Below are 15,038 nucleotides of genomic sequence, written 5' to 3' on the forward strand. Positions count from 1 at the left end.
GCACCTTGCCTACCCACCCCAGCTAATACGCCAGATCCCCAGCACCACAAGCCTGGCAGTGTGCAAGTAGCCCAGACGGGCCACGCCACCCCACAGTGAATCCCGCCCCTAGGAGAGGGGAAGAGAAGGCACACACCAGTCTGACTGTGGCCCCAGCGGTGGGCTGGGGGCAGACATCAGGTCTGACTGAGGCCCCGCCCACCAAAGCAAGTTATTCAAGACGGCACAGGGGAAGTGCCCTGCAGGTCCTCACCACTCCAGGGACTATCCAAAATGACCAAACGGAAGAATTCCCCTCAGAAGAATCTCCAGGAAATAACAACAGCTAATGAACTGATCAAAAAGGATTTAAATAATATAACAGAAAGTGAATTTAGAATACTAGTCATAAAATTAATCGCTGGGCTTGAAAACAGTATACAGGACAGCAGAGAATCTCTTGCTACAGAGATCAAGGGACTAAGGAACAGTCACGAGGAGCTGAAAAGCGCTTTAAACAAAATGCAAAACAAAATGGAAACGACGACGGCTCGGATTGAAGAGGCAGAGGAGAGAATAGGTGAACTAGAAGATAAAGTTATGGAAAAAGAGGAAGCTGAGAGAAAGAGAGATAAAAAAATCCAGGAGTATGAGGGGAAAATTAGAGAACTAAGTGATACACTGAAAAGAAATAATATATGCATAATTGGTATCCCAGAGGAGGAAGAGAGAGGGAAAGGTGCTGAAGGGGTACTTGAAGAAATTATAGCTGAGAACTTCCCTGAACTGGGGAAGGAAAAAGGCATTGAAATCCAGGAGGCACAGAGAACTCTCTTCAGACGTAACTTGAATTGATCTTCTGCACAACATATCATAGTGAAACTGGCAAAATACAAGGATAAAGAGAAAATTCTGAAAGCAGCAAGGGATAAACGTGCCCTCACATATAAAGGGAGACCTATAAGACTCGTGACTGATCTCTCTACTGAAACTTGGCAGTCCAGAAAGGAATGGCACGATATCTTCAGTGTGCTAAACAGAAAAAATATGCAGCCGAGAATCCTTTATCCAGCAAGTCTGCCATTTAGAATAGGAGAGATAAAGGTCTTCCCAAACAAACAAAAACTGAAGGAATTTGTCACCACGAAACCAGCCCTACAAGAGATCCTAAGGGGGATCCTGTGAGACAAAGTACCAGAGACATCACTACAAGCATAAAACATACAGACATCACAATGACTCTAAACCCGTATCTTTCTATAATAACACTGAATGTAAATGGATTAAATGCGCCAACCAAAAGACATAGGGTATCAGAATGGATAAAAAAACAAGACCCATCTATTTGCTGTCTACAAGAGACTCATTTTAGATCTGAGGACACCTTTAGATTGAGAGTGAGGGGATGGAGAACTATTTATCATGCTACTGGAAGCCAAAAGAAAGCTGGAGTAGCCATACTTATATCAGACAAACTGGACTTTAAATTAAAGGCTGTAACAAGAGATGATGAAGGGCATTATATAATAATCACAGGGTCTATCCATCAGGAAGAGCTAACAATTATAAATGTCTATGCACCGAATACCGGAGCCCCCAAATATATAAAACAACTACTCATAAACATAAGCAACCTTATTGATCAGAATGTGGTCATTGCAGGGGACTTTAACACCCCACTTACAGAAATGGATAGATCATCTAGACACACAGTCAATAAAGAAACAAGGGCCCTGAATGATACATTGGATCAGATGGACTTGACAGATATATTTAGAACTCTGCATCCCAAAGCAACAGAATATACTTTCTTCTCGAGTGCACATGGAACATTCTCCAAAGATAGATCATATACTGGGTCACAAAACAGCCCTTCATAAGTTTACAAGAATTGAAATTATACCATGCATACTTTCAGACCACAATGCTATGAAGCTTGAAATCAACCACAGGAAAAAGTCTGGAAAACCTCCAAAAGCATGGAGGTTAAAGAACACCCTACTAACGAATGAGTGGGTCAACCAGGCAATTAGAGAAGAAATTAAAAAATATATGGAAACAAACGAAAATGAAAATACAACAATCCAAACGCTTTGGGATGCAGCGAAGGCAGTCCTGAGAGGAAACTTGCAATACATTGCAATCCAGGCCTATCTCAAGAAACAAGAAAAATCCCAAATACAAAATCTGACAGCACACCTAAGGAACTAGAAGCAGAACAGCAAAGGCAGCCTAAACCCAGCAGAAGAAGAGAAATAATAAAGATCAGAGCAGAAATAAACAATATAGAATCTAAAAAAAACTGTAGAGCAGATCAACAAAACCAAGAGTTGGTTTTTTGAAAAAATAAACAAAATTGACAAACCTCTAGCCAGGCTTCTCAAAAAGAAAAGGGAGATGACCCAAATAGATAAAATCATGAATGAAAATGGAATTATTACAACCAATCCCTCAGAGATACAAACAATTATCAGGGAATACTATGAAAAATTATATGCCAACAAATTGGACAACCTGGAAGAAATGGACAAATTCCTAAACACCCACACTCTTCCAAAACTCAATCAGGAGGAAATAGAAAGCTTGAACAGACCCATAACCAGCGAAGAAATTGAATCGGTTATCAAAAATCTCCCAACAAATAAGAGTCCAGGACCAGATGGCTTCCCAGGGGAGTTCTACCAGACGTTTAAAGCAGAGATAATACCTATCCTTCTCAAGCTATTCCAAGAAATAGAAAGGGAAGGAAAATTTCCAGACTCATTCTATGAAGCCAGTATTACTTTGATTCCTAAACCAGACAGAGACTCAGTAAAAAAAGAGAACTACAGGCCAATATCCCTGATGAATATGGATGCAAAATTTCTCAATAAGATACTAGCAAATCGAATTCAACAGCATATAAAAAGAATTATTCACCATGATCAAGTGGGATTCATTCCTGGGATGCAGGGCTGGTTCAACATTCGCAAATCAATCAACGTGATACATCACATTAACAAAAAAAAAGAGAAGAACCATATGATCCTGTCAATCGACGCAGAAAAGGCCTTTGACAAAATCCAGCACCCTTTCTTAATAAAAACCCTGGAGAAAAAAAAATAAAATAAAATAAAAATAAAAATAAAAATAAAAACCCTGGAGAAAGTCGGCATAGAAGGAACATACTTAAAGATCATAAAAGCCATTTATGAAAAGCGCACAGCTAACATCATCCTCAATGGGAAACACTGAAAGCTTTTTCCCTGAGATCAGGAACACGACAGGGATGCCCACTCTCACCACTGTTGTTTAACATAGTGCTGGAAGTTCTAGCATCAGCAATCAGACAACAAAAGGAAATCAAAGGCATCAAAATTGGCAAAGATGAAGTCAAGCTTTCACTTTTTGCAGATGGCATGATATTATACATGGAAAATCCGATAGACTCCACCAAAAGTCTGCTAGAACTGATACATGAATTCAGCAAAGTTGCAGGATACAAAATCAATGTACAGAAATCAGTTGCATTCTTATACACTAACAATGAAGCAACAAAGACAAATAAAGAAACTGATCCCATTCACAACTGCACCAAGAAGCATAAAATACCTAGGAATAAATCTAACCAAAGATGTAAAAGATCTGTATGCTGAAAACTATAGAAAGCTTATGCAGGTAATTGAAGAAGATATAAAGAAATGGAAAGACATTCCCTGCTCATGGATTGGAAGAATAAATATTGTCAAAATGTCAGTACTACCCAAAGCTATCTACACATTCAATGCAATCCCAATCAAAATTGCACCAGCATTCTTCTCGAAGCTAGAACAAGCAATCCTAAAATTCATATGGAACCACAAAAGTCCCCGAATAGCCAAAGTAATTTTGAAGAAGACCAAAGCAGGAGGCATCACAATCCCAGACTTTAGCCTCTACTACAAAGCTGTCATCATCAAGACAGCATGGTATTGGCACAAAAACAGACACATAGACCAATGGAATAGAATAGAAACCCCAGAACTAGACCCACAAACGTATGGCCAACTCATCTTTGACAAAGCAGGAAAGAACATCCAATGGAAAAAAGACAGTCTCTTTAACAAATGGTGCTGGGAGAACTGGACAGCAACATGCAGAAGGTTGAAACTAGACCACTTTCTGACACCATTCACAAAAATAAACTCAAAATGGATAAAGGACCTGAATGTGAGACAGGAAACCATCAAAACCTTAGAGGAGAAAGCAGGAAAAGACCTCTCTGACCTCAGCCGTAGCAATCTCTTACTCGGCACATCCCCAAAGGCAAGGGAATTAAAAGCAAAAGTGAATTACTGGGACCTTATGAAGATAAAAAGCTTCTGCACAGCAAAGGAAACAACCAACAAAACTAAAAGGCAACCAACGGAATGGGAAAAGATATTTGCAAATGACATATCGGACAAAGGGCTAGTATCCAAAATCTATAAAGAGCTCACCAAACTCCACACCCGAAAAACAAATAACCCAGTGAAGAAATGGGCAGAAAACATGAATAGACACGTCTCTGAAGAAGACATCCGGATGGCCAACAGGCACATGAAAAGATGTTCAACGTCGCTCCTTATCAGGGAAATACAAATCAAAACCACACTCAGATATCACCTCACGCCAGTCAGAGTGGCCAAAATGAACAAATCAGGAGACTATAGATGCTGGAGAGGATGTGGAGAAACAGGAACCCTCTTGCACTGTTGCTGGGAATGCAAATTGGTGCAGCCGCTCTGGAAAGCAGTGTGGAGGTTCCTCAGAAAATTAAAAATAGACCTACCCTATGACCCAGCAATAGCACTGCTAGGAATTTACCCAAGGGATACAGGAGTACTGATGCATAGGGGCACTTGTACCCCAATGTTTATAGCAGCACTCTCAACAATAGCCAAATTATGGAAAGTGCCTAAATGTCCATCAACTGATGAATAGATAAAGAAATTGTGGTTTATATACACAATGGAGTACTACGTGGCAATGAGAAAGAATGAAATATGGCCCTTTGTAGCAACGTGGATGGAACTGGAGAGTGTGATGCTAAGTGAAATAAGCCATACAGAGAAAGACAGATACCATATGTTTTCACTCTTATGTGGATCCTGAGAAACTTAACAGAAACCCATGGGGGAGGGGAAGGAAAAAAAAAAAAAAGAGGTTAGAGTGGGAGAGAGCCAAAGTATAAGAGACTCTTAAAAACTGAGAACAAACTGAGGGTTGATGGGGGGTGGGAGGGAGGGGAGGGTGGGTGATGGGTATTGAGGAGGGCACCTTTTGGGATGAGCACTGGGTGTTGTATGGAAACCAATTTGACAATAAATTTCATATATTAAAAAATAAATAATAATAAAAAAAAAAACTACTTCCTATGTCTTCAATCCCTCCTATCCCAAATAAGAAATAAAAATATCTTGAACTCAACTGCATCATGTAAGTTAGAAAGTATTTTCACATATGTAAACTAAGTTTATCTATACAACACTGATAGGTGTCCCTGATCCTTGTTAGGGAATTGAGAAAGATTAAATGAACTTGCTGGGATAGTTTTCTTCCTCTTTTCTTGGTTTTTTGAGGTGAATCATTTTATTACCCAAGGTCTCATAAGAAGACGTTGTGAAAAAATGAGACTATGGTGAGTATTCCCTAATTCTTGCTAGTAAGTGGATAAAGATATTTAACTGTGTGTAGTCATCACGTACCTCAAGTAGTGGGTACATATAGATGTGGAAACTGAGGTTTGGAGATATTAATTTACCCAAGATCATACATCCAGTAAATGGTTAAACAGAGTTCAACCCAGGCCTGCTGACCCTAAATCCTAAGCTGTTCTATCCTCTTCACTAATTCTTTAGAATTACAATCTATAATACTATATTCTGTATTTTGCTTAGCTGTATCATTTTATGGATCTTCAAGGGCACTGAGTTTCCTTATACAAAAGTTAAATAACTTGAAAAAAATCTGATGCCGATTGTAGGCTGTTTCTTTCTTTTTTTTTTTTTAATTTTGTTTTACTTTTGATAACATTATGTACTATGGAGTTTAGAAACATGAGGCTATGAAAATCTAACCAAGAAGCTTCTACTTACTGGTGTTCATTATGGTACATAGGATATGGCGACTGGCAGAGAGACAAGAGAGAGAATATTGACAGAGTGGGTGAGGGGCACCTGGGTGGCTCAGTGGGTTAAGCATGGGGCTTTTGGTATCCATTCTTGATCTTGCTGTTTTGTGAGTTAGAGCTCTGCATTGGGCTCTGTGCTGATGGTGCTGAGCCTGCTTGGGATTCTCTCCCTCTCCTGTCTCTCTGCCCCTCCCCCTGCTCATGCCCTCCCTCTCTCTCTCTCTCTCAAAATAAATAAGTACATTTTTATAAAAAAGAAAGAGTGGGTGAATTCTCATCAATGAAATCTTAGGGAAAGTTTCCTTTTATGAGTCTCACTTAATGTAGGGCTAGCTTACTCCCCTGGTATCTTACATGTTATGGGGTCATGTGCTCTCCTAGGACTGTTGAAAAGAGCCCCAGACCTTACAAAGCATGACTACTGAGCAAGGGCTCCAATAGTTGGGACAGGTATGGCCAACCCGACTCACTTGGAACGTCTCAGAAGTAGGCCTCAAGCCCAAGTTGTTTTTTTTTTGTTTTGTTTTTTTTTAATTTTAATTAATTTATTTACTCTGAGCGCTCTGGTTTTCCTAAGTTTATTTGGTCATACTTGGGGACAGGGAGGCTCTGCATCTAGAAGACATTGGCCTCTTGGCGGTGAAGCCTGAGTTGGGCTGACAACACAGGGCCGGGTGGGGCAGTGGGAACTTGATCTTGGAGTCGTGGAACGGTTTGGCTGCCCATCCGTGGGAGTTGCTCACTCCAGTCTCCTCCACTTCTATGATCTGGATGGAGTGAGCCTGGGCGCCCGTGTCTCTGTAGCACTGGTGACAGCGCCTGCAGTGGTCAGGTCCCGGTACTCCGGGTACCCGTCGTGGGTTCCGCTGGGGGAGTCGTAGCACAGCCAGGTGCCGAAGTTCTTCACCAGCAAGGAGGACTTCTCCAACTCCTGTCCACTGTAGACAATTTCCCCCGAAGACTTCTTCTCTTCTTCAGCTGAGACACAAAGTACCGGAAGCAGGACTTGGCGACAACATGATTACATGGAAAGGTTATCAGGTGATCAAGGGGCTGAGTGCTGTATTTGGGGGTGGGCGGGCAGCGCTGCCCACCTTGGACTCTTGCAGTGTGCCCGAGGCCTCAGGGCTTCACGGTGCACTCTCGGCTCACAGCCACCCACAAGGCCCAAGTGTTTTAAACACGTGCTTCAAAGTAGAACATCACTTTGATGCAGTCAGATCCAACTGTTGGCAGAATCACAGGGGGTACGTTTACAGATGAACGTTCTTAACCCTGGGCAGCCCCTGTTTCCTGGGCCCTAAGGGCTCAGGACCTACAAACTTCCTTTGGGAGTAGGAGGGGCTATACTCTGTCCCCCTTCTCTCCATCCTCTGCCGTGTCAGGCTCTCCTTTCATCTAGTTCAGCAAGTCGTACAGGATCCAGTGACAACTCTTAGACACAGGCAAGTTTGAAGGACTGGCAGCTAGTATCACCTGCCTATAGGTGTTTTAATGAAAGGGGAGAACTCTGATGTTTGATTAGCAATCTCTGTCCCCATGGAAAAGAATTCTGAATGGTGGGATTTCAGCCGTGATACAGGGCTTAGAGTGAAATGGGATATTGAGAAGGGAGAAATCATTTTTAGGAGGAGGTTCATCGTTAAGGCTAGAATCTGCAGCACTGGATTTGAATCTGGGGCTGTAAATCCCTTTGGCTGTGTGATCATGTACAAGTGATTTAACTTCTGTAATTGCTAGATTCTTTATCTGTAAAATGGGACCAATAATGAGATCTCTCTCAAAGGGCTGTTGTGTATAATCAGAGGATGCTACCTAAGTCCTTTAAAATGATTAGAAAAAAAGCCTATGTGCACTTCAGCCCTCAACAGCACAACCACAGCCAAGTGTGTGGCTTGGGGCTAATGACTCAAAGTATTTGTGTGTGTGTGTGTGTGTGTGTGTGTGTGTGTGTGTGTGTGTGATGAATCCTCAGGATCTTACATTTCAGATTTCGTTTTGTCCCTCAAACAAATACAAGAACAAAGCATCTTCCTATTTCTTATTCAAAAGTCATCATGCCACAACCCTTCTCTGGTCCTCTGTAGAGTGTTTTAAAGGCACCAGCAAGGGCTTGGGTGTAGGGATACATCGTGAATTGAACGATGACTTAAAACTAAATGAGATGCTCTTAACTCACGGTTCAATTACTGTGTGACTTGGAACAAGTCACTTCACCTTTTTGAGCTTTGATCCTACCTTAAAACGTGAGTTCTTGTGAGAATTGATGAGTTAATACTTAAAACACACGCCAAATATTTGGTACACGATATAGAATCAATGGACACCATTGTTATTATTACCTACCATTGTATTCACTGAACTCAGCCGATAAGCTGGTACGACCTCTGTGGCAAGGGATCCGGGCTTCCAAACAGCAAGTGAACTCTGGAAATATAATGGTTCCAGTATTTGTTCTTATACGCCTCCTATGATTCAATCCTTGAAGTATTTTGTTCTGTGGAAAAAGTGAAAAAGAAGAAGGAAGGTGGTTTGGAAAGCTGGCAGTGTGTTGTTTTGCTGAGCTCCACTAGTGGCAAAAGCCAGCATGAGAATTCTTGGAGAAGCAGCCTATCATTAACCGTTAGGGCAACAAATCCTTTCAAACATCTTCATATTATAGACTGCTTGTTGTTTTAGGCACTCTGTTGCTATCCTTTTCTCTTTCTTAGGTCAGATACACATACATTGAACTACTTTGAAAATTTACCCAAAGAGCACAAGCACTTCTTTGACTGACGAGTCAGGAGCACTGTCACCCAGAGGGAATCCCAGGTTACTGAATTTATCCAGGTCACTTTTCTGAATCCTTTGTTACTTTATGTAGATTTGATACATACAGATGGCACATCTGGGATAAAGTGACAGCTTTCTAAAGACTCCCTTTTAGATAATGGTCCAGGGCCCAGAGAACTAATTATTTAGCCAGCCATCAGAGATGTCATTCTCACTCGTGTACTTTGCAACTCCAGAGGGTTATAGTTGGCAAATTTGTTAATGAATCTAGATATAATTAAAGTTCCTAGAACAAATTCTTGTCCGTGTTTAGGCTTGGAGGCTGATCTTTAATATTTTTGTGCTAATCTGCTTGGGAACAGAACCCCTTGATTCAGTAAACATTTATTGAATCATTGAGTTCATTGCAAAATGTTGAATATAGACATTACATCTCAGCAGACAGGTATGTATTTCAGACGACCAACTCAGGTGTACAAGAATGGAAATAAATTTTCTTTACTAGGGAGAAGTAGCAGATAGATCAAATTTTGAGGTTTTTTTTTCTTTTTATCCCCTCTCGCCCTGAATTTGTTCTCCTGTCATCCAGAAAGGTAGCTTGTTTTGTCTCATTCTTTCCAGGGAGGATTATGACACTTTCCAAAGAAGAAGTCACAGCAAACCTTCCTGGATTTTGTTTCCAAAAGCCTAAGCCAAGGTTAACAAATCCAAATGCTTAGAAGAGTCTGGCAGATAAAGCGATGGGAGGGGTGAGCTGGAAGGGTCTGTGGCGAGCTGCAGGGCATGTGGTTTGGATAAAGAAGGCGGCTGCTGAACTGCCCCAGCTTTTGTTCTGTGGGATCTGAGCCCAGAAAGGCCAGACTTCCAATTTTTTAAAGCGAAAGTGGAAATCCAACTTTTTTAATACTAAGAAGTTCCAGCTCCAGCCTTATTGGAAGAAGAGAATTAGAAAAAGAGAGAGGTTCCCCCAAGACAAAAGATGGAGTTTCCTGGATTCAGAAAGAAATATAAAATCATGAGTTGCACAGAAATAAAGATCGTTAGCTAGAGCTTCATGGCAGTCCCTCTGTGGGTTGAGGAGAGGGGAGGAGTGGCTTCATGGTTTTCTATGGAGGAGAGATCCTAGGTACTGGGATTTCCCCAGAAACCTCCAAACATTTCAGCAAACTGATAGAATGAGTTTTTGGTGATCCCATTTTAAGGAAAGAAAAGAAATGATGGATATAAAAAATTAACTTAAAATGCTTAATATGATTGCATAAGATAATATTATGGCTGTAAGTGTACCTACTTATAACAGAGTAGTTTAACGTAACCTGCTTTTAAGTAATGAGTTCAAATCTTGAATTTCATTTACTTGCTGATCATTTTGAGAAACTTATGTAAACTCTCAATGTTTTCTCATCTTTAAAATGGAAATGGTGCATAATAATTCTAGGCTTACCCCACAGCATTCTGAGAATTAAGATAAATAATATGTGTATATCTGGTATGTTGAACAAGCAGGGCTCAAGATAATTAGAATATAAAGATACAGTCATCTTTATTTTAATCTCCCGTTTTCCTTTTAAAATTTATTTGGCAGGAAAGTCCTTCCTCAGTTGCTGGTTGAAAATGCAGGTTGATTGATGAATGTTCTGCTTCATGTTAGAGATTTAGAAGTTTTTCAGATATTCAAGGTTGCAAATACTATTTCAATTCTGAAAATTGTCTGATCCTATATAAAAGTAAAAGCTCCAAATTTGATTTAAATTTAAAGTTTCTTTTTTCTGTCATCTGGAAGATGGGAAGGGGAGAGGAAAGCTCTTAGTTGTTTGGCACCTGCTATAAGATGGCACTGTGCCCAGGGGCCGGCAGGAGGCTGAATGTGGATCATTTTTGTATGTACTTCAGGGGCCTCTTCTGAGAATCTCCTACAGATGCAGGCAATGCACTGTCCTCCAATCAGCTACTTCCTCTCACTGTCCTTTTTTTTTTTTTTTTGGGTTTTTTGTTTTGTTTTGTTTTGTTTCCTTCTGGGTCCACAGTGCAGACTTAATTGCTTGCCATCCTATTACTTCCCCCAGACAGTCCTCTGAGGTAGGTTATAAAACAGTCCCGTGCTGGACATGGCAAGTGTTAAATAGAGATTTGAAGGGGTACATGTATCCCAATGTTCATAACAGCATTATCAACAATATACAAACTATGTAGAGAGACCAAATGTCCATCAACTGATGAATGGATAAAGAAGATGTGATGTGTGTGTACATATATAGATAGACAGATGTAAATATATACTACTTGGCCATCAAAAAAAATGAAATCTTGCCATTTGCAATGACACAGATGGGGCTAGAATGTATTATGCCAAGTGAAATAAGTCAGAGAAAAGCAAATATCATACGATTTCACTCATATGTGGAATTTAAGAAACAAAACAGATGAACATATGGGAAGAGGATGGAGAGAGGAAAGGGAAACAAACCACATGAGACTCTAATGATAGAGAACAAACTATGGGTTTGTTCACAGACTAGAAAGGACCAGAGAGCTTTACCAGAAACACCAACTCTACAGGTAGCACAATGGCACTAAATTCATATCATTCAATAATTACTCTGAATGTAAATGGCTCCAATCAAAAGACATAGGCTATCAGGATGGATAAAAAACCCCACAACTTATCTATATGCTGCCTACAAAAGACTCATCTTAGGCTGAAAGACATCTATAAATGAAAGATAGAGAACCATCTACCATGCTAATGGACACCAAAAGAAAGCTGGAATAACCATACTTGTATCAGACAAACTAGATTTTAAGCCAAACACTGTAACGAGATGAAGGAGGGGTCTATCCATCAAGAAGATCTAACAAAATTAAGGGTTCTATCCATCAGGAAGATCTAACAATTTTAAATACTTATGCCCCCAACTTTGAGGAACCTAAATATATAAATCAATTATAATGAACATAAAGGAACCCATTGATAATAATACAATAATAGTGGGGGACTTTAATACCCACTTACAGCACTGGAAAGATCACCCAGGCAGAAAATCAACAAGGCAACTTGGCTTTGAATGACACCCTGAAACAGATAGACTTAACAGACATATTCAGAACATTTCATCCTAAAGCAGTAGAATACACATTCTTTTGAGTCCACAAGGAACATTCTCCAGCATTGATCACACACTGGGTCACAAACAAATCATAGATGTATAAGTACAAAAAGTTAAAAAAAGATTGAGATCATACCATGTATGGTTTCAGACCATCATGCTATTAAACTTGAAGTCAACCACAAGAAAAAAATTAGAAAGACCACAAATACATGGAGATTTAAGAACATCCTACAAGGGGTGCCTGGGTGGCTCAGTTGGTTAAGCGTCAGACTTCAGCTCAGGTCGTGATCTCACAGTTTGTGAGTTCGAGCCCCACGTCGGGCTCTGTGCTGACAGCTCAGAGCCTGGAGCCTACTTCAGATTCTGTGTCTCCCCCTCTCTCTACCCCTCCCCTGCTCATGCTCTGTGTCTCTCTGTCTCTCAATAATAAATAAATGTTAAAATAAATAAATAAATAAATAAATAAATAAATAAGAAAAAAGAACATCCTACTAAAGAATGAATGGGTTAACAGGAAATTGAAGAAAAAATAAAAAATACACGGAAGCAAATGAAAATGAAGATACAACAGTCCAAAACCTTTAGGATACAGCAAAGGTGGCCCTAAAATGGAAGTATATTGCAATTCAGACCTATCTCAAGAAGCAAGAAAGGTCCCAAATATACAACCTAACTTACACCTTAATGAGGTAAAGGGGAAGAGCAAATAAAGCCAAAACCAGCATAAGAAGGGAATTAATAAAAACTGAAGCAGAAATAAATGATATAGAAACAAACAAGCAAACAATAAACCCAGTAGAACAGATCAACAGAACTAGAAGCTGGTTCTTTGAAATAATTAACAAAATTGATAAACCCCTAGCCAGACTTTTCCAAAAGAAGAGAGAAAGGATCCAAATAGATAAAAACCACAAATGAAAGAGGAGAGATCACAATCAACATCATAGAAATACAAACAATTATAAGAGAATACTATGAAAAATTATATGCCAACACACTGGGCAATTTGGAAGAAATGGACAAATTCCTAGAAACTCGTAAACTACCAAAACTGAAATAGGAAGAAATAGAAAATTTGAACAGACCCTTAACCAGCAAAGAAATTGAATCAGTGATCAAAAATGTTTCAACAAACAAAACTCCAGGGCCAGCTGGCTTCCCAGGAGAATTCTACCAAACATTTAAAGAAGAGTTAATACCTATTCTTCTCAAACTATTCAAAAAAATAGAAATGGAAGGAAAACTTCCAAACTCATTCTCTGAGGCCAGTATTACCTTGATTCCAAAACCAGACAAAGACCCCACTAAAAAGGAGAACTATAGACTAATTTCCCTGATGAGCATGGATGCAAAAATTCTCAAAAAGATACTAGCCAACCGATCCAACAATACATTAAAAGAATTATTCACCACAATTAAGTGGGATTTATATCTGGGATGCAGGACTGATTCAATGTCTGCAAATCAATCAATGTGATATATCACATTAACAAAAGAAAGGACAAGAACCACATGATCCCCTCAACAGATGCAGAGAAAGCATTTGACAAAATACCGCATCCTTTCTTGATAAAAACCCTCAAGAAAGTAGGGATAGAAGGATCATACCTCGAGATCATAAAAGCCATATACAAAAGAACCACTGCTTATATCATCCTCAATGGGGAAAAACTGAGAGCTTTCCCTCTAAGGTCAGGAACGTGACAAGGATGTCCACTCTCACCACTGTTATTCAATATAGGGTTGGAAGTCCTAGCTATAGCAATCAGAAAACAAAGAAGTAAAGGCATCCAAATCAGCAAGGTGCAAGTTTGTTCTCTATCCTTAATTGTCTCTTATGGTTTGCGTCCCTCTCTCTTTTTTTCCCCTTCCCATGTATTCATCTGTTTTGTTTCCTAAATTCCACATATGAGTGAAATCATATGGTATTTATCTTACTCTGACAGCTATCAGTCGCTTTAATAAACTTTGGTTTCTTTACCAAAATGTGAGGCTAATACTTTCCCTTCTATTTTGAATAACAACCTAGCTGGATAGACTATTCTTGGCTGCATATTTTTCTCATTCAGCATGTTGAGTATATCTCACCACTCCTCTGGCCTGCCCAGTTTCTGTGGACAGATCTGCTGTGAACCTGATCTGTCTTCCATTGTAGGTTAAGGACTTTTTTTTTTTCCTTCGCTGCTTTCAGGATTCTTTCCTTGTGTTGTATTTTGTAAATTTTACTATGATATGTCTTGGTGATGGTCAACTTTTGTTGAATTTAATGGGAGTTCTCTGTGCTTCTTGGATTTCGATGTCTGTTTCCTTCCCCAGATTGGGGAAGTTTTCAGCATTAATTTGTTCACATAAACTTTCTGCCCCTTTTTGTCTATCTTCATCTTCTGGGACTCCTGTGATAAGACTATTATTACTCTTTCAGGAATCACTTAATTCCCTAAGTCTGCCTTTTTGATCCCTGACCTTTGTTTCCTTCTTTTTTTTCAGCACCATTATTTTCCATAATTTTATCTTCTATATCACTAATTCACTCCTCTGTCTTGTCCATCCTGAGTTTGTTGGCCTCCATTTGGTTTTGCACCTAAGTCATAGTATTTTTTGTTTCAGCCTGTCTAGATTTTAGTTCTTTTATCTCTGTGGAAAGTGATTCTTTGGTGTCTTCTATGCTTTTGTTAAGCCCAGCTAGTATTCTTATAATTGTTGTTTTAAATTCTAGTTCGGACATCTTACTTATATCTGCATTTACTAAATCGCTGGCCATCATTTCTTCCTATTCTTTCTTTTGAGATGAATTCCTTTGTCTTGTCATTTGGAGGAAGAAACAACAACAATAATAATAATAGAATGAAATAAAAATGTAAAACATTTAAAAAATCAAATAAAGGAAGCAAGATCCTAGATGTGCTTTCGCCTGCTTTTTAAAGTACCTTGTTATTAGAGAAAAGAGAAAAGAAGGGAAAAAAAATTAAGGAACTAAAAATTAAAGAATAATAAAGTCAAATAATAAATTTTTTTTCTCTTTTTGCATCCAAGAAACAAAAGAA

At 39.4% G+C, this 15,038-nt stretch overlaps 1 pseudogene; it reads right to left on the reverse strand.

Moving 5' to 3' along the window:
- Window positions 1-14,755, reverse strand: part of LOC131513127 (large ribosomal subunit protein eL20-like) — a 37,338-nt pseudogene extending 22,583 nt beyond the window's left edge.
- Between the last annotated feature and the right edge of the window lie 283 nt (window positions 14,756-15,038).

Source organism: Neofelis nebulosa, chromosome 5 (assembly GCF_028018385.1).
Source record: "Neofelis nebulosa isolate mNeoNeb1 chromosome 5, mNeoNeb1.pri, whole genome shotgun sequence".
Lineage (NCBI taxonomy): Eukaryota > Metazoa > Chordata > Mammalia > Carnivora > Felidae > Neofelis > Neofelis nebulosa.